Below are 27,646 nucleotides of genomic sequence, written 5' to 3'. Positions count from 1 at the left end.
GAAGTTTGCTGTTTGTAACACCTGCTAAAAGCAGTAATGGCAAAGCTAAGGAAACCATGGTAAAACTCTTGAGAGGAAAAATCTTCCCTGCTCTACAGCCACTTCAGACTCAAAGGCCTATAACTTGACAACAATTCATGATGTTTGTGTCACCTTTGTGCTGTATGTTCTGTCCCTTTGTTCCACTTGATCTTCTGGAGGAAAAATTCACTGGTTCTGTTTTCAAAAGCTGCTTGCTGGATGTGGTGCCTAAAACAGGGAAAGACTTTTCCTTTTTTAACACTTGGGAATCAGTTTCAATGGATTGTTCATGCATTTCTGCATGGCGTGTCTTCATTGAATGTATTTAACTTATACTCAAGTGAGAAGTAAATTTTGAGTGAAATCCAGACTCCATATGTTGCATTTTTTCATGCTTTAGACCTGACTTGGTACGACTGTAGTGTCATTATGAAGGTTGGATTGCCATTATTTTTTACGGTGAAAATAAAGGGATAAATGGAATGGGGATCACCAAAAAGTGTGTATTGCATGCTTGCTTTGTTCTTTTGAATGTCTACTTCGAACCAATAAGGTGGGATTGTTGTACTAGCTGCTGTGTCTCTTTGAAGGGCAAATTGTATGAAGGACATGTATTGATGTAGAATGACCACATAATGGGCGAAAATTCCATTGCACTGAATAGCGATCCCACTGGATGAAGACATGGCATACAGTATGTTTTCTTAAGCTCATCAACTCATTATTGTTTGTTCAAGACAAAGTGACTTTGGGGTTACGGGTCCTGTGTTAGGCTAGTCAAGGTACACCCTACAAGTGATGTCAGTCCTTTGCAGATTTACTTACGTTAGTAGCTACTTAGGTATTGTAGTAACTTTTTCTCATAAGTCTGTTATATGAGGGCTGAGCAGACATCAAAAGCCCCTCTTGTGCAGATGATCCATACATAATTCAAGAAAAATATAAGTATAAACCTGTTGTTTGAGCAAGAAAACACAACACTTGGTCCGTTCAGAGACACGGAATCACTGTTTTGTTCTTCGCCCATCATTCAGACAAGCTCGAGGTTGGAAAGGTTGCCTTTACACCTTTCGATACACTCGATAGTGCCAATAGGCAATGACACAATTAAAGGAAGGGAGGAACTATCATACCGAGAGCCAATTCTGTGTGGAAAATGTTTTGCTAAATTATGTAGTGTTCTCATGTTAAAATAGATTTTTAAAAAATCCCAGATTCAACTCTTTCCAATTCAAGGGATCTGAGCAGTCAGAATGAAGCTCCTTGCTCTTTAACTATCTGCCCTTATACTGAAATGAAAAGGTTTACATCTTTGTAAATGCAGAATCCTTAAATCCATAACTAAACGTTTTCCATTCCCTGTTAAATAAAGTAGGCTAACCTCCAGTCCACCCTGAGCCATATTCGTACCTGCACCCCAACACATGGCTCAGGCACTTTGAGGTACCAGGGTACTGTTGTTGATGCCTGATCCCCAATAATGCGTCAAAATAACGTGTGACCTTTGCATAACTCCGTTTGACTGTTAGCTGTAAGCTAAGAGCTTGATTTAGCAGTTTTCCAGAACATTCCCCATTTTTCCCCCATAATGAGTTCTCGACTTTGATCGTCTCGTGTTTGTCAGTTAATCCCCCCATGTCCATAGTCAACGCCTTCTCCAAAACAGTCCGCAAGCAGGGAAAACATTTTGTTCATTAAGCCTGTTTTTTTTTTTAGAAACCTGTTGAATGCCGATTGCTGCCGCCTCTGCTCTGCAGCATCTTTATGAGGTTGTTTGCCCCCTCTTCTGGACCGGGGTTTTTGTGCTATCAAAAGTGTACCCCACGTCATCCGTCATTTCTACGCAGGTGAATCACCATCGCTTTGTCTCCTATTTTTAGCCGAGACCGATGTGCTGCATGCAACAGTGGAACCCCGTCACTGTGGGACTTGGCTGTGGCGTCAGCTTGAGGCTGAAGGACGCGAAGGGTTCTGTAGAAAAATGGAGAAAGTTGGAACTTAACATAAGAAGGTCAAATCATTTACATATTTAGGAGATGCTTTTCTCTAAAGAAAATTGGTGATTTAACCGTTTATCAACCAGGGTAATTTTTAGCATCTCAAGTCAGGTTAAGTACCCAGATCAAAGGTTTTACAGCAGGAGGTGAGATTCAACTCTGGACCTTTTGAATTTAAAGTGCCTTGTGGCAGACTGGCGTCCCGTCCCGGTTGTGCCCCCCCGGCCTTGTGCCCTGTGTTGCCAGGTTAGGCTCTGGTTCGCTGCGACCCTGCTCAGGACAAGCGGCTTCAGCCAGTGTGCGCGTGTGTGTCTGAATGATGCTGAGGTAGTCCGTCCCCCCAGTCTTTTTCTACATACATGAATAAACTCATTCCAGTAATTTACTTTGATGAAGGATTGACAATATTAAAGCTGATGAGACTGAATTCACTGAGGTGACCGCCTGCCATACAGAGCACTCATCTTTCGTCTGATGCTTACTTTGCTTTATCTTTTCCCACCAAATATTCCTATAAAATCAAATATTGAAGCACATAATGTGGTAAAGCAACATGGTCATTTGTCTTCTTTTAACTTAATGTGAAATTCTACGGGTTCTGGGCTCCAAGGTGGCTCAGCCAGAGAAGAAAATCTGTACAGCTCAGCCTGTAGTTGTTGCCCAGACTTTGTCATCCAGCCACTGACCTGGAGCTACATGACAGTGGGATGAAGGTGGCATCTTGTCATCTGCTTTCAGGTTTCCATCTGCCAGCTGTGGGAGATGCACTGCTCTTCTAATTCCCCAGTGCTTCAGCTTTGCATATGGGAAGTGTAGTCTTTAAAGCACAAAATAAGCTCCCTGCACACCTTTCCTTATTTCAAGTAGATCTCTTCCCCCTCGCCTCCTGTCTTTTTGTCTTGGACACTATGATCAAAAGAGAAGACATTGTGGGGGGATTAAATATTATGTATACCCAGTCTATCCAGGGGGAACAAATAATACATCAGGAAAGGTCTTCAAAAAAAATTGTTAAAAATCAATGCAGAATAGTTCAGTGGACATAATGCAATATGAATTTATTTGCCCAATATTTATAACTACTACATTATGTTTAAGTAGAGGATAGAGATGCGATTGGGAAGGTGGCTTTCACTATTGTCAGGGTGCGATTTCCATGGCCACAGAGGCTGGGCTGCTGTGCACCTGGGGAAGTGAGAGATGGAGAAAGGGAGAGTGGAAGGTCACAGTGGAGTGGTGTGGTAAATTAGCGCTGCGGTAATTTGCAATCTCAGCACAGATATGCCGTGGTACCACAAAAAGTGGAGAGGGTGGTACAATAGTGTCCCTTCCCTCTAATAGCATAACCAGACAGAGGTTGCTGGTAAAGGCAGCGGCAATGAGTGTTCTGCAGAGACATGCCACCCAGGGCGCTATTCTGAGAAGTTAATTGTGCAATAGTCTTACCAACTTTGAGATGGATTTTAATGCTTACATGACCTTGGATAGATCCCCCACAGTGCTCTGGCATTACTAAAAACTGTTCCAGTTAAATGGTAGACTCTAAGGGTAGCACAGAAGGTAGTGTAGGTGCCTCAGAGTCTCGTTCTTACATTCGATCCCAGCTCAGTCTGTGCTTCTGGGATAGGCTCCGGACTTCCGTGACCCTGCCTGGGACAGACGGATTGCAACAGCGTGTTAGAGAGGCCAGAACTATGAAAGCAGGATGCTGTTACAGGTCTTTATACTTGATATAGCAGGGGTTCATAAGCATTTTAGCTGCGCATAAACCACTGCTATGGGAAACACGTTTAAGGTATTTTGTGGTGAAACGACCTCTCCCGTCGCTAAGAACTGCCGAATCTCTGTCCACATTTAAAAAGGGTCTTAAAACTCACCCCTTCCGGACTCACTTCACCCATGATCTAGAGTATTAAGTTCACGTAAGGTGTACTAAATTCTCATGCACTGTAACTTTGTGATCATGCCGGTTAAACAAAGGATAATCTTTCATGCAACTACTCCTGCAATGTAAATGTTTCTATACTGTGTGTGTGTGTGTGTGTGTGTGTATATACATATGCATAAAAAAAAAACTAGGAAGGAATGTTGATATTTGGATAAAGTTTTAAAGAAAAAAATTTTTCCACCATATAAATCAAACTGCACTTAAGAATCATGCATCTGCATTTAAGTCTTTCTGCTAATATAATGTACACAATGTATTTTCTATGAGATGTACATCGCTTTGGAGAAAAGCATCTGGTAAATGAATAAATGTAAATGTAGGTATATATGTATAACTAAAACTAATAAAGTATGTTTGGCTGGCAACATAGAAAAACGGTTAATTGCAAAACTGTTGTTCTTGTGGATTTTTTTGGGAAATGTTTTCTTAAGTTGCTTTTAAATGAACATCCGATTGCCTTTTATTTGGAGTCCCCCCCACAGCTGCATAATCCCAAGGTTTAAGAAAAGTCAACTGTAGGCATTGAGTGAGATGGTATCAAACTGCTAGTGGTGTCCCAATGGCACAATATTATGGTTTATGAATTTGTTACTGACAGATGTTTTTCTTATAAGTAACAGCTAGGGGGCGTTAAGCTTTCCATTGCCAGCGTCAAGGTTTTATGGCTGTATTCGAAAGAAATTATTTTATCATTATCTGGCACACTTAGAAAATGAATTAGACATAATTGAACGGGAGGCACATGATGGAAGAGATGTGATAAAACATCAGTAGATTTATTTATTTTTTTTTTTTTTTTTTGCTTCTCCCTCCCCTTTTTCTTGCATTTTCCCATTAATCTGCAATAAGGAAACAATTTTATTTGGAGGAAGCAACTGGCGTGTACATCCAGCCACACAATTTGCATACACACGTTCATTGTACTTGTGGGATCATGCTGCTGATGTCTCTCTCTGAGCCACTGGATGAAGTTCCATTGCAGCTTGGCAAGTTCTCCAGAAAGCTGAATGTCAATTTTAGCCCATTAGCTGAGCCATGATATATTATGGAAATGCCTAATGTGTTTGCCTCCTTATCAGTTAACTGAAAATTCTTTCAAGGAAGCTGTTTGGTTATGCTGAACAGATTAATCTTCTGCTACCTTTAAATTAATTTTTGATTAAGTATATTTTTTCCCTTTTTTTCCCCAGTATGCTGAACGAGCTATAAAATTACGCCAAGTTGACAAAGCGAATCCGATAAGGTGAGAGCATTGTTCCAGAGGCCTTTCATGAGTGCCGAGGATTCAGATTGACGAGTTCTGGGAGAAGATAAGGACAGGCATGGCACTGGTAATTTCATTTGTGTATGCCGTGTGCCTAGTGCGGCAGAACATGTGTCAACGGTGTTCACTGCGGGTGTTAACGTTACTGACATATGCTTTATGGTGTGTACAGGGGGTCTCGGAGGATGGAAAGTATCTGATGGCTCTTGACTTGCTTTAGTCGGCACAAATTACTCATTCTGCCTGACTGGTGTCTTGGAGCCCCTATAATTGTTTTTATATCACCTAAATTAGCTGTACTTTCATCAACTGTGTAGACGTTCCCTACACAGACTAATGTAATACACTAGAATGCCGAGGAGGGGTAAGCAGCCACTGGCAGTTGGACCCCAAAACATTTATTTTTTTTTACTGTTTGAGTGGGAAGTTTTTGTTTTCTTCTCCTCAGTTGCCAGTTACTTTGCTTAGTCCTTATAACTATTATATTTACAAAAAAAAAAAATCAATTGCTTGTGCTCAACTATTCAGCTCTCAGCACCACTCTGAGAAGTGGGCTGTGCAGGACACTGGACTGAACTTTCTAATTAGGGACACCGACATGTACATATTTAAATTCCTGGTCCTATACCTCTGAGAAAGGCATGCCGCCTGAAATTTTCCAACGGTACAAATTTAAATTTATACCATTTACAAAAATGTCAGTCATTTTGGCTTAGAAATGAAATAATTAAGGTTTGCACACAATTTCCAAAAAAAGGTTGACTTTCAGTAAGTTAATATCTGAAGAGGAGTCTCCAAGGGAGAAGATAACATTTCACTGACTGAGTAATTACACCTCCACGCCATGAAAACCAAGGTTAATATCTTCTGTTCTCTTCCTTGAAGTTAAGGAAAATTTCAGCCTCAGGTATGTGTTATGTGCTCAAAGTGCTCTGGTTCAGCTCAGGGTCTTGCGGAGGCTGATTAAAACATCTCACCAATAGTATTTCTTTTCTGTTGCGAGAAGCAGGAAACCACAAAAGCAGGAAGTTAACTTTTGTAATTAAAAATGGATTTTGTGTAAAGCCAGTTTTTCACAGAAAGAGGAAAAAAACAATTCTGCCCAATGCCAGTTGTAAATGAGACTCATTTAAATGAGGGTGCTGTAACTTTGGCCAGCTGGCTGATGTCAATGGTGTGTGTGTTTTAAACCCCTTCAGGGGTTGAGTACAGCATCCTTCAAGAATACACTTGCGCTGTCTAGCCAACTGGCCTCGCGTACTGGCACAGGCAGTCCCTGGATTACAAACGAGTTCCGAGTCCTCAGTCGGTTTTTGGCGCAAGTCGGAACAAATAGGTATGGTGGGTATCTAACGTCAGTTAGTCAAATGTTTGTCTTAGTATCGAGTATATTGTATACCTTTCTATGCATAAAAAAAAACAAAGAAACGCTTCCGGATACACTAAAAGATTTGAACAATACGGTAATAATAATTTTTCGTTATAGCCTTTGCCCTACTTTGCGCTCACGCACCCTGCTCACGTGCCAACAAACCGCTGAAGACGCGTGATTTTTTGAGAAAAGTATCGCCCGTTTATTACGAACATTGTATGTACAGTAACTTGAATTTTTAATGAGCTCAGTTATGAAGTCTTCATGTGATACTTAAGGGTGACAAAAAAAATTAACTTCAGGTCAGCAAGGGGGTGGTTCGTAACTACAGGTCGTATGTAAGTTGGACGTTCGTAACCCGGGGACTACCTGTATTTTGGTATTCCTGAATGACTAAAAATCTACAGGTGGTCTCCGAGTTCTGATAAATGACAATCTTAATTCTGGTGCCTGTAATTGGCATGTTTGGTGGTAATGTCTGTCTAACGATGGCCACTCCATCTGCTCTCCAGTAACATCAGCTGGCCATGCTGCTGCAAGGCACCATACTTCTAATTAGCTCAGTGTATATCAGCAAATGTTTTATTTACTAAAACAGCTTACCTTTCATTTGTGATTCCATTTACAGTATATCATTAATGTGTAAAATTAGAAGGGAAAAATAAATCCCTATTATACAATGTAGCTTTAACATTTAGATATCCTTATGCTTTAGAGGACAGCAATGTTAGTACAGGTTTACAACAAAGTTGAGCTGTGCATAATAAACATCTTTAATAGCAATTTATTTAATAATGGAAAAGTCTATGCAGCTAATCATCTAATGCTACAAATTCTGGTTTATATGAAGGAATGTGACAAATTGACTGTACTCTAGAATCATGTGTTTGAATCAATCTTTTTTTCTGTTGATGTAATACAGTTTTTGTATTCTCTGAGATGTAGATTCTCTCACTTTGGAGAAGTGCATCTGCTAAATGAATAAATGTAAATGTGATGCGGCTGTTGGAACAGAACGCCATTGTAAGTTGAAGACCTACAATGGAAGATAGAGGAAGTATTTTAAGTTTTTCCCTGCTCTTGAAACAGGAGCGTTACATTACAAATAGGTATTCAATCCTGTTACCTGTATGTTCAAATTTCTGTGCTGCTGTTGATGTAGAGCATTCTCAATTTAAGAAACATTAATAAAATGTTCTTTACCAAAGGTACTCAGTAAAATATTAAGGGTATCAGTACTTCCTTAAACAATTGTTTTAGGTTTTCTCTTTTCAGCCAGTTTCCTGCATATATTTATTACCTGCATGACCTCTGGAAACGATGTACAAAGCTGCCTGCCAATCACTGTAGTAAAGGTGTGGTCCATGTTTACTGTGGAGTTGTTCTGCATTATGGGTGAGTGGGAAGGTCAGGAGTGGGACACATGCAGACACAAAATAAACACAGCCAGTGATGCACACAATGTTAGAGATCAAGCAAGCAGTAAATTCAAATATGTTCTGCTATTGGTTGTCATGATCATGTGTTGTGGTCCTGGTTTATAGCAGGATTGCACAGAGGTAGAAAGATGTGATTCTTCAGCAGTGTCTTTTATTTAAGAACAATGTGTAGGAGATACCGTTGATCCCCGTCTTAAGAACATTTATGTATTTTTGTACATTTTCTCTTTTTTTAATTATGTTTTCCTCACTTGTCCATTTTCAAAAAAAAAAAAAAAAACCGCAAAGCAGATGTCACCTGCATTTCTGCATCGAGCCCTTAGTAGGCAGTAAAATGCATCCAAACAGAGTACGAATATGGGGCCAGATTAATTCACCTTGTTTCTACAGTGCTTATAGCTCATGTTTGGTATTTGTGTGGGATGGTGACCAGTAACAAGTTGACAAACACTGCACGTTTAATGACTCAATCAACATTAACTCTGATTTTTTTTTTAGAGAATGCATTTTATCTTTAGACATATTAAATCTGATCAATTTTATGCGCTTCAAATTTAATAAAGCTGTTAAAATAAGGATCTCATGAAAATGTGCACAAATTCAGACGCATCTATTTTATTACCTTTTAGGACTTTTATTGATTGTATAGATGATAAAGCAAACTGAAAATGCAACAAAATGTTTCCATTTCATAAAAGATCATAAAAGTCCTGCAATGGGTTGGAATCTGATACCTCACACCCAGTGTTTCCTGGATATGCACTGTAGCACAGTAGCCCAGCAAAGGAGAAGCAGCTGATTAAAAAGGATTAAATGTCTTACAGCTTAATATAATTTTACAGAACCTAACTGCTTATTTTTATAGACCTAGCCAAATCTGTGAATAAATCATGCGACATTGGTATTAAGCTTTTATTGATTGATCTGTAGTGGTTGGGTTTACAAGCTAATCATTATCAACAGGCTTTCGATTTCAAGTGTGTTCATAAGTCTAGGATTCACTGTACATATTGGCATACTAGTCAGCAGTTACCTGGAGCAATCTAGGGTAGGTGCCTTGCTTATACTAGAGCCGGAGATGGGCATCGATCTGCGAATTTCTCGTCCAAAGGCAGTAGCTCTAACCACTATGCTACCAGCTATCTCCTGTTGGTAATAAATCAGAGAAAGTAATTAGACATACAATAGTAGGCAGAAATGAGTAGTTCCCAGTAGAGAGACGTGGCTGTTCAATGCAGGTAAACTGGAATCATGGCTCAGTTTTCTCTTCGCTTTGTTCGTGTCCTTGAGAAGTGCACTGGGGAAGCTGTAGTGAGGCCCGCATGTGGAGCTTGCCCCCTCCCCTCAAGGCTGGCCAGTATTTAGGGATGCAGGTCCTCATTGTGCTGCAGATGAAAGAGCTACCAGGTTCCCTCCATGATAAAGCTCCATTAACCCTCCCCGGATTGAGATCTATAGACCAAGAAATGAAATGAGCCCCATCGCCGCACAGCCTGTTTAACCAGGTATACCGGGCTGCTCCCATTTAGGACTTTTCATTTCGGGAGATGGCACTAGGCTGGCTGCTGCCTCATTTTAAAGTGTGATTTTTCAAGCGAATGAGATAGTTGGGGTATTTTAAAATCTATTTTTTCATCCTCATCATCCAATATGATGCCCTGCCATTCTCCCCCCAAACCACGAAGTCGAGAATAAAGTATATTCACGGGAAATGTTGTGTAGATTCCCTCCCCCTTTCTTTGAGATTAATCTCACTGTGGAATTACATCAAATAGATTCGTGGTATAACGATGCACTGCCCTTGCAAAAACATAGAACACACAGATTTTCAGTCATGGAATTTAGACGGGGCAACAACTGGTCTGAAAATCTCCCAGCTGGGTGTGTTGTGTACGTTCACAGCTGTATCCTCAAGGGCCACATTGCTAGATTTACGCCAGCCTTTTTGTTTGAAAGGCACTGCGTTGTGACATTACATAATCGCACATTGTGATGGTAATGTGACGTTCCCCTCTGAAAAATGCTTCATACAAAGCGAAGCCCATTACAGAAACAAATGGTTGAGACAGTGCCCTGCTGCTCTTGCTACTGTTCCCTTTCAGATGGCGAACGTCTGGGGCATTGATAAAATGGCACTATTTCATATGATTTAATACCTCCATAATAGCGTGGCCCATTACTGTGGAATTATCACCATGAGGAATCGCCCCTTTAAAGCATCCTGCGCGCCACGTTGTCCATTAATTACAATAGACCTCATCAGGCTCTTTCAGCTTATGCTTCTCAATATTTGTCTCTTTATTTAGGCCCGTTAACTTGAGTTAATAAAGCTACGAGAGGGTTCGTGCACCACCTCATTTAAGTTTCTTTTTGCGAAGCTTTGACCAAGTATGTCTTCATAGACGCCACTACTACGTGTCACTTGCGGTTGTACTATGTTGGTCAATGACAAACCATTGGACTCACCTGTGTTGAGGTATAGATGCCTGAATGATGGATACACACCTGTGGGGTTCTTTCTTCCAATTATTACAACTTGGCTAAAAATGATTTGCCAATAATGTGAGAGCTGACTGACAGGTTTTGAGACTGATCATATTGGATGTGTCCTGTGTGTGGCTATTGTGTGATGTTGGAGGTCTCAAGGTCAAGGCCTTGTGACTGTGCACTAGTGGTAGGAGCATTCTCTTTAGCCCTTCAGTTGTCACACCCAGTAGTTTAACCCCTGTTTTCCAATGATGAAACAACCATATGGAAGAGTGGGGAGAAAAAAAAAATCTGAGAAACCAGTATTTAGGAATGAATTTGCTTCCCAGTATTTATTTATATTTTTTTTTAATTTAAATTCTGGAAAAAAAATCACTGGTTGTGTTGAACACCATGTCAAATTTTGCTGCTGCGTGTCTTTGAGAAGTTTTTGGAGAACTACCAGAAACATGCGGAGTTAAGAAAAGTACTTTGAAAAGAAAAAGGTCTGCAACCCAAAGGACTCGTATGCGGAATAATGGGTATAGTCTCGGATCCTGAATCAGCTGCCGTAACAACTTTTTCACCGATGTTCTAAGATGTGTTCTGTGCTGAAAAGGCTGTATCGATGTGGTGTTAGGCTGTCTCGCAATTTGCGCATCGTCCGAGAACTGCCAGATTAGTATCTTGTCCTAAGGTGGGAATCCAATTGTGTCAAGTCAAAGTATTGCCATATGTGCTGCGTGAAAATGTTAACACATGCAAAGCTCTGATTGCCTGTTGAGCAGCTGATTGGCTGCAGCCAGTTAAAGTGCAAGATTTACATTTATTAATGTAACCCGACACATCTCAGAATTTTTTTTGATTAACTATCATTTAGCTAACACTTTTATCCAGAGTGGCTTTGTGTTAGGTACACTCCACTCAACTCTCTACAATCAGCAAACCACCAGCTGTGCCTCCTAAAGTGCTCGCTCTCTGCCACCTGTGTCTAGCTTTAGAACTGTAATGGAGCGATGCTGTAGCGTTCTTGCAGCTCCCATCACCCCACGCTAAGATCATTAGGAAGGTCCGTTCAGAGCGATAGTGTCCTTAATTACTCATGCTGCATGCTATAATGGAGCAAATTTTTTGGTTGTTGTGAAGCATCTGGAACCTGCCTTGCTGTGCCCTCCGCTTCTTTCCGCCGACTGAAGCGATGCTCACGGTTACGTTCCGCTGGACTAATCCGCTTTAGTTATTTTTTCTAAATTCCCCTGGAGGATTTCAGTGTTGTTCTCAATGCAACACTGAAAATTCTGGTTTGTGCAAAGATTTATAGTATATAACAGCTTTAACAGAAGCACGTGGGAAACTATATTGTCCTAGACACCTGAGCAGGGATTTTGTGAATAGGCAGGGAAATGAGTGCAAATGGAAATACAAATCATTGTTGAATGAGAGGAAGAGTCATGAAGCACAGCAATTCTGCAACCGACCGCTGCTGGTTAGGACAGAGCTGCTGGTCCATGTTTTGTGTGTCACACGGGTCACCTTAAATGGATTGCTTTAAAATTTGCTTTTCATTTTTCTGCAGCAGATTTTATTTGTAGAATTTAAAATGTCTGAAGAGGAACTTGTTTCCAATAACTGGCTCTAGAGCAGTTACCAGGGATGTGGAATATGGAATCAGTTCAGTAAAGAAGCCATTCACAGTATGCTGTAAATGCTGCTTTTATGTGAAGTGTTTAATTCAATATCAAAAATTTACTTGGAACAGAACACAACTGGATAGCAAAACCATATAGGAAAAAAAAATCATTATATACTGGGTCCTCAACTTAAAATCGCATGTAACACCAATAGTATGACGTTTTCGGACACATCTATAACAAATAAAATGAACTTTTATGACATCTGAGCTATGTTAAGTTTTAATTGATTGAAAGAAGAATGTTGGCTACACAAATTCATATTCAATTATGTCATAAACATGGGCTTCACAGTACAAGACACAAGTTGTAAACACTGAGGGGGTCAGCTAAATTAATCCAGTCCTGCATTCCTGCTGTTTGGGTGCTCTTTACTGCCAATAAAGAAAATTTTAAAAAAGAAAAAGTCATTAAATTTGTATCTGAATTGTTTGGAAATGCAATTTCATACAGGTACATAAGGCAGAAGGTTACAATATGCAGCAGGGGTGGTAATAGCAGCACTGTCTAAGAAGATTCAAAAAGGTTACCTGCCATATTAACTATTTGCCAAGAGAATTTAATCTACTTATTATAGGCAGTCTTATGTTGGGAAAATATTTGACAATGCTCTTAAACTTTTATAGCTACACATCAAGAAGCAGAGGACTGCCTCATAAATAATGATAGGAATCCATGATAAGTCTGAGCTCCAGAAAGGGCTCTATAGGCTTTCAGGCAATGAAAGATGCAAACATTCATGTCTGCACTGTAATGTGGTGAATTATCACTCTACCAGATGTCAAAGGGATGTACCCACTAGAGGAGATCTAGAGTTCTTGCCTTTAACTGTGTGGGGAAACCACTTTAGGAATTAAGGTGCCTTCCTTTACTTGACTGGCTATAATGTTCAGCAAAGACTAAACCTACATCTTAGAAAGGGAGCACATCACAGATTCACTTCTAGCTCACAACAAAATCCAACAGACACACTGCTGGCCCTTCCCTAGTGAAGAATCCTCTTGCCCCTGTCTGCCTCGAACGTGCTACCTGCAAACTTTGAACGTGATCACCCGGATGAGTTGTTGAGTGATGTAGCACAAAGCTCATCTCTGTTTCTTTCAAAATTTGCTTGAAATCAATCCAAAACTCAACTTAATTTTGAGTTCTTTCTCCGGCCAAAAGTGTTTGCCTCCACAATATCAGTGGGTGCTTTCGACACTGTGCCCAGTGCGTTGTTGGTTTTCTTGATTTTATTAAATAGTATGACTGTTGATACATCTTCTTTTGAGCACCTGATGTCCCAACTGTGTTTTAATTCATGCTATTTCACCTTTATTTTAATTTGTGCTATTTTCCTTTTGGCATTAATAGTCTTTTGTGTTGCATTGTTAAAATTATCCGTTAGGTGTAATTACTTTCTAAAACACTTGGCACGGTAAAACCGGACACAAGCTGCCAAAGTGTCTTATCCAGGGGGTAGGGTCTTGTTCTGACTGATAAAGAGGAAATCATTTATAGATTTATTTCAAACTCAGAGGCACAAGGTACTTTACAGTACAGTTGGATACCACACAACTGTTTTTGTAACCTTTTGACCTGAAGGTCCCAGATTTAATTCCCATCTCCTGCCATGCTTACCCAGTTAAAGTTACCTGGCAGTGCAAATGGGTGAATCATTGATATATAATTTTGGAGAAAAGTGCCAACAAATTGAATAAATTTAAATAGTGCTGCTATGGCAAAAATGCTTCTAGAGAACATATTTAAAGTAATTTCTTTTTCTTAAAGTCTGATTTATTGTTTCTCATACCACAGCTTTGTTCGATGGAGATGGTAAAGGTTTTGAATTTAGTGCCTTGCTGCTATTTTACTGCTTTCTTCCTGTGCACCATATGGGTGTGTGGCCAAAGGTGGGCACTGTTGGCTTTACCTCTTTCTTTCACATTTGCTTTGGGGAGTTTATCCTTGTGGAGCAGATGAGACCTTCAGTAGAATAGCTTTAGAATGTGGCCTCAGGGAATTTGAACTCGGTAAATGCTCAGAATTGACTTCTGGGACTTGAAGAGATTTACTGTTCAGTCCATTGATGGAGTACAGTCCTTTTAGAGTGACTCGGGTGACGTTTTGTATTGCATGTTTACATCTCTGGCTTTCGGCCCTCTGGGAAAATCACACCTGCATGCGAGTAGTACGGACTGGACCCTATGAGCACAATTAGGGATGGATACTTTTTTGGAGGGCAAAAAAAAAGAATATGAACAAATACTGTACATTATCAACCGGTGACCACACTTCACAGGCCATTGCAAGCACTTGGTTTGGCTCTCCTCTGAAGGGCTGCTGAGATGTCAGGGCTGAAGTTGAAGAATTTATAATGAAGGACAGGGGAGAAATATATGAATGAAACTGGGGCAGCTGGGTAGTGTAATGGTTAAGAACATGCCTTTATGACCTGAGGGTTAGCTGTTCTACCTCCCTCCTACTGTAGGACGCTGAAAGCAAAGTACCTTCTTTGAATTGTTCCATTTAGCCTAGAAACCTTTTGACGTGAGTTCAGACAATTTAAGTTGCTTTGGATAAGCAGTAATGTAATAATCATAACTCCCTGCACAACTTCTATACTCACTACTTAAGGTTAATGGGAACTCCTCCTTTGTAATTAAAAATCCATGTGTTATGCAAAGCATTTGCAATTATCAGATATAAACCACAATATTATCTGAAGTCTGTTTTTCTTTCTTTGCTCATTGATTATATTTATTTATTTACTTGGCACAGCTTGCCTAAGGCTGTACAATGAGAAGCTTTTACACTGAGCTGCTTACAGTGATTTGCCCATTTATGTAGTGTAGTTATTTTTGCTGGAGTAGTTCAGGTCAAGTATGAAGATCCAGGGTACTGCAGCACAAGGGGGTTTGAACCTGAATCCTCTAGGAAAGGTCCTTTTAGTGTTTCAAAATAGAGCATTATGATTTTTTTTTCTTGTGTTTACTTGCACTATGTACAGTGTCTTAGTTTTATACCTGACTAGCTGAGATGAACATTATTCCTAGGGTCTAGCAAGGGTCCAGTAAGACTCCTTGTGGAACTGGAAATATGGTGTCTAATTTATGAGCCAATAAAATGCTCACCGTACAGCCTAAATGTGATTGTACAAATGGGTCAGTGCGTGAATACGAACGAATGCCAGTGAACGCATTCAGAGCATGGCAAATAAAAATTTCACGCCAATTTCCAGTGTTCGTTCTCCAGCACTATGCGCTAAATGTGGTGTTAAATGCCCTTTTCTCGGGCACATTTTTGTGCGTAACAGAATGTTGGAACTATTCCTTGAGGATAATTGAATTAAAGTGTGTGCACCTGTTCACACATCCCTCTCCTGCAGAATCTGTTACTTTGGAGTTTGTCCAGAAATTAGTAAAATATTGAGCCAAAGATAGTTCTGTTGTCTTTCTTCCATTGTTCCTTTATGGGATTTGCTAGTATATGGAAAATAAATGATTAACAGATCAACATTCAATCAGAACTATATGTAATGGGGAAAAAAGTTTAAGTAAAAGCACTTGGTAGTTTAGATGAAGTAAAATGTCAAGATCTGTATGTGGAGTGAGGTTTTTGCATATGTCAAATGACAGATGCGGCCTTTTTATTGCAATGCGGCTCGTATTTACTAAAGGAACTGTCAGGAACCGCAAGCAGCGTTGCATTGTATAATTCATTATGCACGAGAAAGCTGAAACGATTCACTTCGATGAATTATGCACACCATCCACAGCACTCATTGCTCAATTCAATAACTGCTGTGTCTGTTGGTGCAGAAATACAACTGTAGGACTAGGAGAACCCTTTTGCAGTAATTTTTAAAGGAGTAAAGTAGAGAGCAGGGGGTGTTGTGGTTATTGCCATTACCTTGTTGCAGAAGGTTGCAGGTTTGAATCTCATTCTTGTAGTAGTATAAATGATCAAGATATGTAATTGGAAACAAAGTATGAATACACTGCTTTATAAATGGGTAAATCAATGTAAAGATATCCACACCAGGCGACATTTTTAGTTAAAGGTTAAACATCTTGTCATAACATTCTGGCAGCATCTAAGCAGACACAGCCATTTCTGTGAATATGAAACGTGAATTCTTGAACAAAATGTACCTGTACCTATGTCGTTGTGTATAACTTTTAGTATCAGATCTTAGTTTGCATAAATGTGCACGTTTGAAACAAGTAAATAGGTATTGTAAAAAAGCACTGTGGCCGTGAGGAAACAATAAATATATATAAGGAGAAAAAATTGCATTTGATGCATGCAGACCATTATTCGCACAAAACGTGATGTTGGACCTCTAAAGTTTTAATAAACAGATTTTGGTTCAAAGGTGATGCTTTTCTCCAAAATGTCTTGCTTTTCTCTTTGCTCTGTTAAAGTACTACTAAATATTTACTACAGCATGGTTTCATGTGAAGGAACCAGCCTCAGGGACTTAAACCAACATCCTTCAGCCCCATCCAACATCCAACCACCTAATGTTCTTAACTACTACTTTGCTGTCATTAAAGTTTTGTGTTGGGTAGCCTCTGTGGTTTTAATGGATGGAAGGATGGTGGGATGGATGGATAGATAAAACTTTATTGATGCCAAAGAAGATTGTACAAGATTTGTTTTATTTGCTTATTATTTTAGTTAGTCTAAAAATCAGCAGAGGTGTCCACAGCTTTCCTTGCAAAAGCTCCCCAGCCGGAATGATAAATGATTATGTTCCCTGTGCGCGACAACTTTGGAAAGGAAGAGGGGGGCTGTGTGCATGAAGATGGAGGGCACATCGTTACTAGCAATAAGGCAAATGAAACCTGGCATGAAATGAATGTGCCGCGGCTGAGAGGGGTGTGCCGGCAGATTAGCCAGTAATGCGAAAAAGCACGTGACTCGCACTCTGATGATGCCCTGCTGCTAGATGGGCTAAGGAGCCCCAGTTGAGATTTTGCTTTCCATTCATTGGTTTCTTCTCTGTGTGTTCCATAAACTGACTCCTGACTGAAGAGCTTACAAAGAAGTGGAAGTGTAAACAGCTGGTTAAGGCAACCTTTGTGTCTATTTACTTTATACACTGTAAGTTCCAATATGTATTCCAATATTTCACTTGTAATGAGTAGCTTGAAGAACATTTGAACATTTACTCACCAACAGTTACTCACCTGCAGTACACTGTCCCTCAGAGGGTAACAACCAATAAAAGCCAGGGAAGGACTTTAAAAAGTTTTAAAAACTTTTGTGAATTGGGTACTCCAGCGGTGTCAAACATCAAAACTGAACACTGTGACTCTCCATCTGAAGCGTGAAGAACAACTTGATAGCTTGAGATAAAGGAGGAAATACATGAGTGTCTCTGTGTGGACTGCTCTTGGCCTGATAAAATATCCACAACACACGCTGTCTGAAGCTGCTTGTCCCAAGTGCGGTCGTGGCGAACCGGAGTCTAACCTGGCAGAAAAGCTGGAGGGGAGGGGACACACCCAGGATGGGATGCCAGTCCACCACAGGTCACCCAAGCACGACTTGAACCCCAGACCCTCCACAGAACAGGCCCCAGCCAAACTTGCTGCACCACCCCACCCCCTATAGAATATCCCGTTATATATATATACACACACACATATGTATATGTTTATTCATTAATTGAGGGAAGATCCTCTATATTGAAAAGAAACTTAATTGCAAAAAGGCCATTAAGTATATAATATTCATAAATATATTGGTTATTTTATTGGTTATTTTATCTATTATTACTTTAACAAATGGTTTAAACTAGTGCACTCAGCTGTATATGCTTTGAAATGGACTTGTTCCACTTTGTCTACAGTGACCTCAGTTAAAATGCATTAGACTGTTTGCCTCTCTAAACACACACAAAAAGCAGAATATTAATGACACAAGTGGGGATTTAGGTTGTGCTGTGGTAAATTCTTTTGTATTACTGGTTGTAAATACACACACAGACATTTTCAGAGCCGCTTGTCCCACACGGGGTTGCGGGAAACCGGAGCCTATCCGGCAACACAGGGCGGAAGGCCGGAGGGGGAGGGGACACACCCAGGACAGGACGCCAGTCCGTCGCAAGGCACCCCAAGCGGGACTCGAACCCCAGACCCACTGGATAGCAGGACCCGGTCCAACCCACTGCACCACCGCACCCCCTGGGTTGTAAATAATGCGCAAGAATTCCTAAATGGATCTGTCTACAGAGTTCATGCGATAATTTATTAAACGTGATAAAACATTCATGGCACATGTGATGACGGCTGTCTTCAGTGCATACTTAGCCAAACGGTTCACAGCTCTTCGCTCCTTGACGTCCTACAGCGAGGGGCCATCCTCCGTGAATTTTGGATGAGTGCCATCAATAATTTGTCATTTTGGCATGAAGTCACTCCAGAAATGGGACTTTGTTCCAAGTCCTCGCTCATGATGTGTTGACGGAGTTCCGGTGCAGCAAGGATACGGAGGGTTGGTTAGAGTTCATTGCATGTATGAGCTCGTTAGCTGTTATATGTTTAGAAGATCTTGGAATTGAATACTCTTGCCTAGTGGTGTACTCACGTTGTTGAAATCCACATGGCTGGTGGTGAAGTGACTCAAGTCACTGAGACACGCTCCTCTGCTCTTGATGACAGTAATCACATCCTACAGGATAACCCCATTTCTCATAGTTTCTAATGGCTTCCCCACCATCTGTATGACCACGTGTGTGTTAACACACCAAGAGGACTGAAACGGGTCAGTCGAGTACGGCGAGAGAAATTTGCAGTCATTAAATAAAGGTTACGGTTGGGCGGTCTCAGAATACAAAGGGTCACGATCTCAATTTTGCCTTGGAATTGTCTCACCGTATGTGGTCTGGTAGGCTTGTGAACTGTTTACCGAGGCATAGTTTCAGCGAAAGCACATTGGGTAGAACAAGAGAAAATGCAATTAAGAGGGAAAAGGGGACTTCAAAGATGATGAAGCAGATTAAGACAAACTTTTCTGAGCCAAGCACTAGGAATAATTGAGTGCGATGTTTTGCTTGAATTGATCCGCAGAGGATAAACACATTTCAAAATTGATTTCAACCGAGCGTGTTAAGATTTATTTGTTTATATATGGAAACAGAAATTGAAGAAGTAAGCCTTTTTTGTGTGTTTATATTACCTTTTTTAAATCTCTTTAGCATCGGCATAAATCATGTAAGGTAAGATCCAGTTTTTAGTGTAACTCCCAACCCGTGCTGCAGATTGACATGAAGTTGAAGTATCTTAAAACCGTTAAATTAAGCATTTGGTAAATAACTTCTATGTATACATGCAATACGTGTCTTATGTTATCAATGTTTGAAATTTGTCTTGCTTTTATATATACCGTAGGACCCTTCAGCCTCGCACTCAAAGGACCGGGGTTCAGTTCCCACCTTCTGTTGTAGTACCCTTGATTGAGGTACTAACCGTGAACCGATACAATGAAAATGAACCTGCTGTATAAATAGCTAAGTCACTCTCGCTAGCTTAATATTGGAAGTTAATGTGGAGAAAAGGCATCGGCTGAAAAGAGAAATGTAGTGTGAAGTCTGCAGTTATGAAGCAGAGGTCAATGTGTCATGAGTTTCTTTTTTAGCTGGGAAAAGAGCATAACCTATCAAAAGGCTTTATAGTTAAAGGGCGTCTCCGGACTGCATCTTCCCTCTTCCAGTTCGTGGCCAAGACAAAGGTCACTTTTCATCACTCAATAAGCCTGAAAAACAACCCTCCCCAGCTTCCGCAGGGGCAGACAAGCTGGCCCCTGCCGCCACAAATCCTGTTTGGCCAAATCCCTCTTTGGGAACATGGAGGAGTGTTATTTCCCTGCAGGAGATGGCCAAACCACAAGGCGCACACACTCCATTGCCTTGTGCTGTTTTTGTATTTCTGAAGCCCAGCTCTGCCTGTTGGTGAAGTGTCAGTCAGTTAATGTTTCAGCTGGAAAAACACACAGTGGAACATACAAGTAAAGTGGTATTGAGAATTATATGTATTTAAGAATTTTTGTACTCATCTGAAGTTAATGAAATAAGTCTGGTGACAGACTGGCATCCCATCCCTGGACTTCCCTGGCTTATGATCCATCTTTCAGGGATGACCCCTGACATACAGCAGTCCAGCATAGGAGGTTCTGTTGATGAAGATGGAATGAATAGCCCTAGAGTAAAACTTTTATTCGTTACAGCTTTCTCTGAGGTTTTCGCAGAACCTGACTTGTGAATACATTAAGGGGCATCTATATTAACTTTTTACTCATAGTGGTTTAATGTACAAATTGATTTACATCTTGTGGTCACAGTTGACTGTAAATTGAGATTAAACCATAAAATGAATGCGTTGAGTGTACGGTTGGATTGTTTGTTAACACAGCACTGTACCTAGATTACAGATCAGTATGCGTCCTTCTTGCGACTTTTTCTTTTTAAGCTAGATTGTGATGTGCGGCATGCTGTCAAGGGGTCCTATCATCCCGAGGCAGGCTTTCACCAGCACAGTGTGTAACAGACCAGAAGGCTGGCAGCCAACACTCGGAAAATGAATGCTTTGTGTGTGATCGGTCTATTCTGGATGCGTTCGTATCCAATTTGCCTTTGAGAATGCTCCTTTATTTCGACACAGCACTGTTTGCAGTCCAGAAATGGATTTAAATTCCGGTGCTGCCATTTGTAGAGTTGGAGTTTACAATGCTGGTTGTGAGAACTCAAGGCAAAAAATAACTGCTGGAGTTACAAAAGGTAATAAAATATTCAGCTGAATGAATACAGGACAGGATGTTAATACTCTGATTTTGGAATGTGATGAAACAAACCCACAGAGGGAATGGATAATAAACAAATCACTGGAAAGATGGGTCTTCTGTGATGGGGAAGTAATTGAGCTGGACAAATTTAGGAAACCTGTGCTGATTTGTATTTTGTCTTCATTGTGGGTTTATTAACTGTGGGACATATTTGCAGCTTTGCGATACAAACAATCCAAAGAATGAACGGTGAAATGAAGGCATTGATTTCCAATATTACCTCGGGGAATAAAATTTTAGACTGATGACCAACCATCCCTTGCTTGTTAGTACACACACATACACACACACACATATTTTCAGAACCGCTTGTCCCTCATGGGGTCACGGGGAACCGGAGCCTACCCGGCAACACAGGGCGTAAGGCCGGAGGGGGAAGGGGACGCACCCAGGACGGGACGCCAGTCCGTCACAAGGCACCCCAAGCGGGACTCGAACCCCAGACCCACCGGAGAGTAGGACTGCGGTCCAACCCACTGCGCCACCGCACCCCCTATTCAAATTCTAAGGCATATTAATGTTCTCAATGAGAAAGCCAGGTGTTTGTGCTATAATGGTGTAACAAATTTTGCAAAATCAGAAGATTAGAAGCTCACAAAACTCTATAGTCAGCGATTTCTGGTGTGCCTTCACTTCCCCAGGATCCACCTCACCAATCTGTTCAATGGTCTGGTTTCCTCCCACAGTCCAAAACATGCTGTTCAGGTTCCCCCATAGTGTGTGAGTGACACAGAGAGAGTCTGTTCTAGTGATGTATGGATGAGTGACCCATTGTAAGTAGTGTATTTAGCAGTGTAAGTCACTGCGGTGAATAATTTGTGTGGGCTCATAACACTACAGAGTATCCATTGTAAGTTGCTTTGGAAAAAAGCGTCTGCTAAATGAATTAATGTAAAATAACTATATTTTAACTGTGCTCTGGGTTTTTAAATTAACAGTGTCCAAGTTAAGTATTTTCTAAGACATATTTTTCTGAGAGCACTCGAAATGAAATGTGGGACTGCATTAAACTCATCCGTTTACATTTTTTCATTTAGCAGGCGCTTTTTTCCAAAGCGACGTACATATCAGCAAAACTACAATTTATGCATTACATTGAGAGAAGGAGACATAGCTGCAGAAATTAAAGTCTCAAGCAAACCTAGTTTGTTACCTACCACTTGCTGCACCGAGGTTCATCGATCGAGTAGGTGCATGAAACACAGGATAGACAAATCCCGATACCCTCCCACAATGGGTATCCATCCACAGTGTTTACAGATCATGTCTAGTTTCTGAGGAAGACGAACAATAACAATATGATGAACATTGCATATGGTTATGGGGTAAAGCTGTCCTAAGCCTCATTAAGTAGGAACAGGAGGGAAAATATTTGTGTTCAGGAATTTGTTTTAATGTAGCTGGAAAAGAATGAATTTTGACTTGATTTCAGAGTATATTGTAGCTATAGCTCGTACAGAACCTACCCAGCAAATGAATCAAGTTACATGTCTATTGTCAGTTTTATTAATTCATTTTAATAACAGTTTTATATATTTATGCAGACTGAAAGTGATCAGATGCTATCACATGTTGTTTCAACATTATGTTGTAATAAAGTAAAAGCACTGTGGAAGACTGGTGTCCCCTTCGAAGTGATCCCTTTCTCAAGACCTGCATTTCTGTGATATGCTCTGCAACACAGTTAGCCTGCAGAGGACAAGCAGCTGGTAAAAATACCTTGAACAGTCACGGTTCCTGAAAGCAGAAAAGTGTAAATTCCATAATCCGTATAGCAGTCTCCGATATGGAACTAGCAATATCTACAAAAATGGCAACAATAAAATAGACATGGATGACTGTGATTTTCTTGTGATCTGCATTAGTGAAAAATGTTGCAGCCACTGGTGTGTGTGTGTGTGTGTGGTTTTACCCAACAAATAGCCCAGTGAATCAGTCTTCACACTTCACAAAGTGTTCTCCAGGTACTTTGTGTCCTGTCTGCCGCTATAATTGTATTTTGGTCCTGGAAAGAAGACCATAGCAAGGGAACTCTGAAGTATGTGTGGAATGGCAGTCAGAGATGCACTATCGCCTCACTGGAACAAAATGACTGATTCTGATTTAATCTCCCAGCTGTCCTCTACCTCTTGGTTCCATTTATTTTGTCCTGATTTTTTATTTTTATTTTTTAAATTGTACTGGAAAAAAATATAAGTAGCATTTCAGGTATTGTTTCTTTAGGTGTAACTGTTAAAATACATTTGCCGAGATTAAATTCCCTTTGATAGATGAACTGTTGGTCTGATTTATCGTAAGCAGGACTTGAAGCCAGCATGTGATTCTTGAGGCTGCATGACTCTGAGGACAAACTGAGCAGAACTTGTGGCTATTCAGATTCCTTTTTGTGAGGAAGAGAAAAGAGACCTGTTATCATCGATGTCCCCAGGGTCTGGTTGGCTTGCAGAAGGCTTTAAAAGCCTGTGTATGCGATGGTATGGTGTGTACCTCGCCCGTTGTGGCATTTCTGTTTGACCAGCACTGTCCTCCAATGAGCCATCTGAGTTGACTCCTCTGTCCCTGCCAACCGGTATCAGCCTGTGTTTTGTGAATGCTTGGCGGTCGTTTTCATGCACTCAGGGTGGCAGCTGTGAATTTTTCAGTATGTGGTGCTACAGCACTTTTCATGGCTCATATATATACAAAACTATGACTGGGACCTAGGGCAACAGGTGGCATACTGGTTACATCAGCCAGCTTGCACTCTAAGGATCAGGGTTTGAATCATATCTCCTATAGTACCCATAATCAAGGCACTTACCTTGAATTACTACAGTAAAAATTACCCACATGGTATACAATTACTGCAACGTAACATTGTGAACCATTTTGGAGAAAAGTGAATTAGAAATGAATAGCCTTTATAGAGCAACTACATTTCCAGGTAAGCTTTTCTATGCCAGTCTTGGTTTCATGTTCCATTTTCCATGTCTTTATTTTGTTTAATTTCATATTTGTTTACAGCTCAGAGATGGTAGACTAGTTAATCATTTGTAAAGACCTAACCAAACAGAGTAAATCCTGAGCTCATGTTCAATTCCTTAATGCTGCTCCTTCATCAGCCCTTCTGGCATAATGATATGTATCTGATTTTTATATATCTGCACTTTTCGACCTTTGTGTCTTCTGCAAAAGTATAGGATGTATGGCTGAGAAGCCTTTAGCTCTCCTGGCGTGCTGGTGGTGTTTTTTTTTTTTTTTAATAAAATCAGTGTGGGAAGCTCGCTCCCTTACTGTGCCCCTTACCATGGTTTCCTGTGGTGCTGATCACTTCTCTGAGGTCCAACACAAGGTGACCGGCGTAGGAGGACCAAGAAAAAATTTATTTAGGTGCGGTATTTGGCGTTTTTGCACTGATTTTGGTACGATTGTGTGCTGATGTTGTGGGAGCTGTGCGATGCCAAAGCCAACATGAGCAAAGAGTTTTGAGTGCAGGGAAGAAGCAGCCTGTCGAGCTTTCTGAGGATTTCCAATTGAAATGCAAATCAAGAAAATTAGTAATGTGTGTATTCTTCTGCTGTCTTGGACTATTTGCTGAAAGCCGCAGGCGTGGGCAAACATTTGTGGAGTATACACTTGTACTGTTATCAAACATACACCCGCATATAAATACACACGCATGTGAGTGCGCATACACAAGCGCAAGTGCAACTCTGTCGATCATTATATATATATATATATATATATATATATATATATATATATATAGAAAAATTCCCCATATTTGTTATACGTTTTGCTTCCCTGTGTTAAATGCACGTACTTTCAAGTTCGTTAATATGTTTGTAGACGAAGGTCTATATAATTAATGGATGGTTGTAGAGCAAAAGTTCGACTACCCTAGAAATGCAGAGCGAAATAATAAAACTGAAAAAAAGTATTTACTGTAGTTCTGATGATATTTGCATAGGTATGGTAAGTGGTGTCGGGCCAAATTCAACTTATAGTGACCACTCATGGTCTTCAAGGTAAGAAGGGCTTTTTTGCTTGCTAACATCAAGAGAACATCAAAAATTCAGACACCCTTATAGTTATTTGAACCTCAGTCCAAACACACAGCTCAGGCGGTGTAAGGCATCATGTTACCTGCTACACCACCGTACATCTATCCCACAAATCGAGTATAATATTCCTCCAAGTGCTTCTCAATGAACCTTTCAGATGGGAACTCAAAGCTTTCAACGTTACTCATAATCATAGTATAAACTGCAGCATTGGTTATTCTCATTAAACGTTAGATCCCACATGTTTGTTGTATGATGGGGACAAAAAGGGAAAATGTGCATTGAACTCAAAAGGTAACCTTTAGATTTCTCCTGAAAAGCTGTGTGGCTGATCTCTAACCCTTCTCAAGTTCAAAAGTGTCCTCAGCAGTGCAGCTGAAGGCTCTATTAGAAACCTGCAGCCATTGTCTGTGGGCAGTGTTGAATCCCGAAATGCTCATTAAAAAGGACTGTGTTTTTCGCTTTATCTGTGGTGACAACGGCAGAAAGGACAGTTTCACAGTTCACTGGGTCCTCAACTTACGAGCAACCGGTGCTGGAGGTCTCTTTGTAATTTAACGTGTTCATAAATCCAACCTCAGTCAATCAAAGCTTCACACACACACACATCCCTGTATTGATTCACAGGTTAGTTCCACGGAAAACCTCACATGAAGCTATAATGAATTTTAAAAAAATTGCTGTCTTTATTTATTCCCTTTTAATGCTTGTCCTATACATGGCCAAAGTGTTCTGGAGCCTATCCTGGAAACACCGGGCGTGAGGCCAGTCCATTGCAGGACTTTTATTTTCTCCACTTTTACTTACTTGTGTTCTCTAACATGTGCAACCGTCATCATTTTCACTACTTTGTCTGCTTTACTCTTTACACACCTGGACAAAGTGTAATAATACAGACATAGCTTTGTTCATTTTCTGGGTAACAGAGACAAGCTATAAACACTGTGGAAAGGAACTGAATCAAGTTTCTCACTGTGACTCTGGATTCTCTTTACTGCCAAGTAATGGTGAAGATGTTTACTTTTGCAATGTATTTTTGGAGCTGGAGAAGCAAGGAAATTACAATAAAAAATAGGAAAATGCTTGTGTTTTTGGACATATGTAACCCTCATGTTTGTGACACACAGATGCTGTGTATTAGGTTTCATTGGCAGGAGACTAGAAAACTGCTGACCATAATTCTTGCGTGTGTTGCATGCAAACATTAATAATCATAGAAGTGGGTACATTTAAGCCATTTCTCCATTACGTTGGCGTTCTCCGTATGCAAAGGTCTGTAGCAATTTGCTGTATAAAGTAATTCTGCAAATCTGAATGAATCCTTCTGAATGGATACAGTAATATTCACAAGGAGAAAAAAAAAGCCTGTAGGAAAGCTCGGGGGGGGGCGGCACATCACATTGAACAGAGAACATTATGAAAAACATGATGGTTTAATTTGCCTAAAATAACAAGACATGTAAGTATTTTGTATTTCGTTTTCCTTTTATAATCACATGTACTTTCTGGTTGGGAAAATATGATGGGGGGGATTTACAGATTTTACACCTATAGATTTACGTCTATTCATTGAGCTTACACTTTCCTCCAAAGCAACTTACAATGTGAAGGTACTCATAAATATTTAGCCATATAATTCCATAGGTAAAATTTCAGAACCACAATAATGCTAAGCCCTATAATAAAACAGTACAATTTGCCATCGTCTTTGGTTCGTAAAAGAATTGTGATGTTTCGAAACAAAATAGTTTTTGTGATTAAAGAAAAAAAGTTTCGAAATCCATGGCTTAACCTCCGAGTGTCCCAGTTTTCAGTCCGTGCTCCTACTATAGTACTCTTGATCATGGTACTTACCCTGAATTACTCCAGTTGAAATTGCCCATCTGTTTAATTGGGTAAAAAAAAAAAAAAAACTAAGAAGCTGAACATCATAGGTTGTTTTGGAGGAAAGCAGCAGTTAAATGAATTGATAATAATGATTTCTTAGCAGAGCGGTTCCGCATAAATCGCTTTCTCAAGGGTATTAGGTAGGGGCCCTTCTGCAGTATGAAGCAGTAACCTTGAGGCTGCCTGTGTGTCCTTAGCTGACGCCCTGCTGCCTGCCCTGGCCGTTTGTCTCTGTTGTATAATTTAAAATCTCTTCCAGTACCAGACGCAGTCACTTTCCTCAAAGTTTTTTCCCTCTGGTGCTCCACTGATTTAAAGGTCATGTGTGATGTCCTTGGGATGAAACGAAAAGGTTTTTTATACGCTTCTAGGAGTTCCCCAATACCTTTTTTTCACTGTTAAGAGCTGAAGAATTGACTGTGGTGTTAGTACTTGTACTGTCCATTTGCGTACGGCAACAAATGATTTATTCCAGGATTATTTATTTTTTTTATTATTTTCAGATGCTACACTGATTCGTTATACTTTTTTATTAAAATAATAATTTTAAATACACACACATTTTCAGAACCGCTTGTCCCATACGGGGTCACGGGGAACCGGAGCCTACCCGGTAACACAGGGCGTAAGGCCAGAGGGGGAAGGGGACACACCCAGGACGGGACGCCAGTCCGTCGCAAGGCACCCCA

At 40.4% G+C, this 27,646-nt stretch overlaps 1 protein-coding gene across 5 annotated transcripts in view; it reads left to right on the top strand.

Moving 5' to 3' along the window:
* The window catches only part of LOC108936537 (SH3 and multiple ankyrin repeat domains protein 3-like), a 205,775-nt gene that overhangs the window by 33,728 nt on the left and 144,401 nt on the right, over positions 1 to 27,646 (top strand). The gene's annotated exons all lie outside the window — the stretch shown is intronic.

This window comes from Scleropages formosus, chromosome 24 (genome assembly GCF_900964775.1).
Source record: "Scleropages formosus chromosome 24, fSclFor1.1, whole genome shotgun sequence".
Classification (NCBI taxonomy): domain Eukaryota; kingdom Metazoa; phylum Chordata; class Actinopteri; order Osteoglossiformes; family Osteoglossidae; genus Scleropages; species Scleropages formosus.
This window is presented reverse-complemented; position numbering and strand designations above follow the sequence as displayed.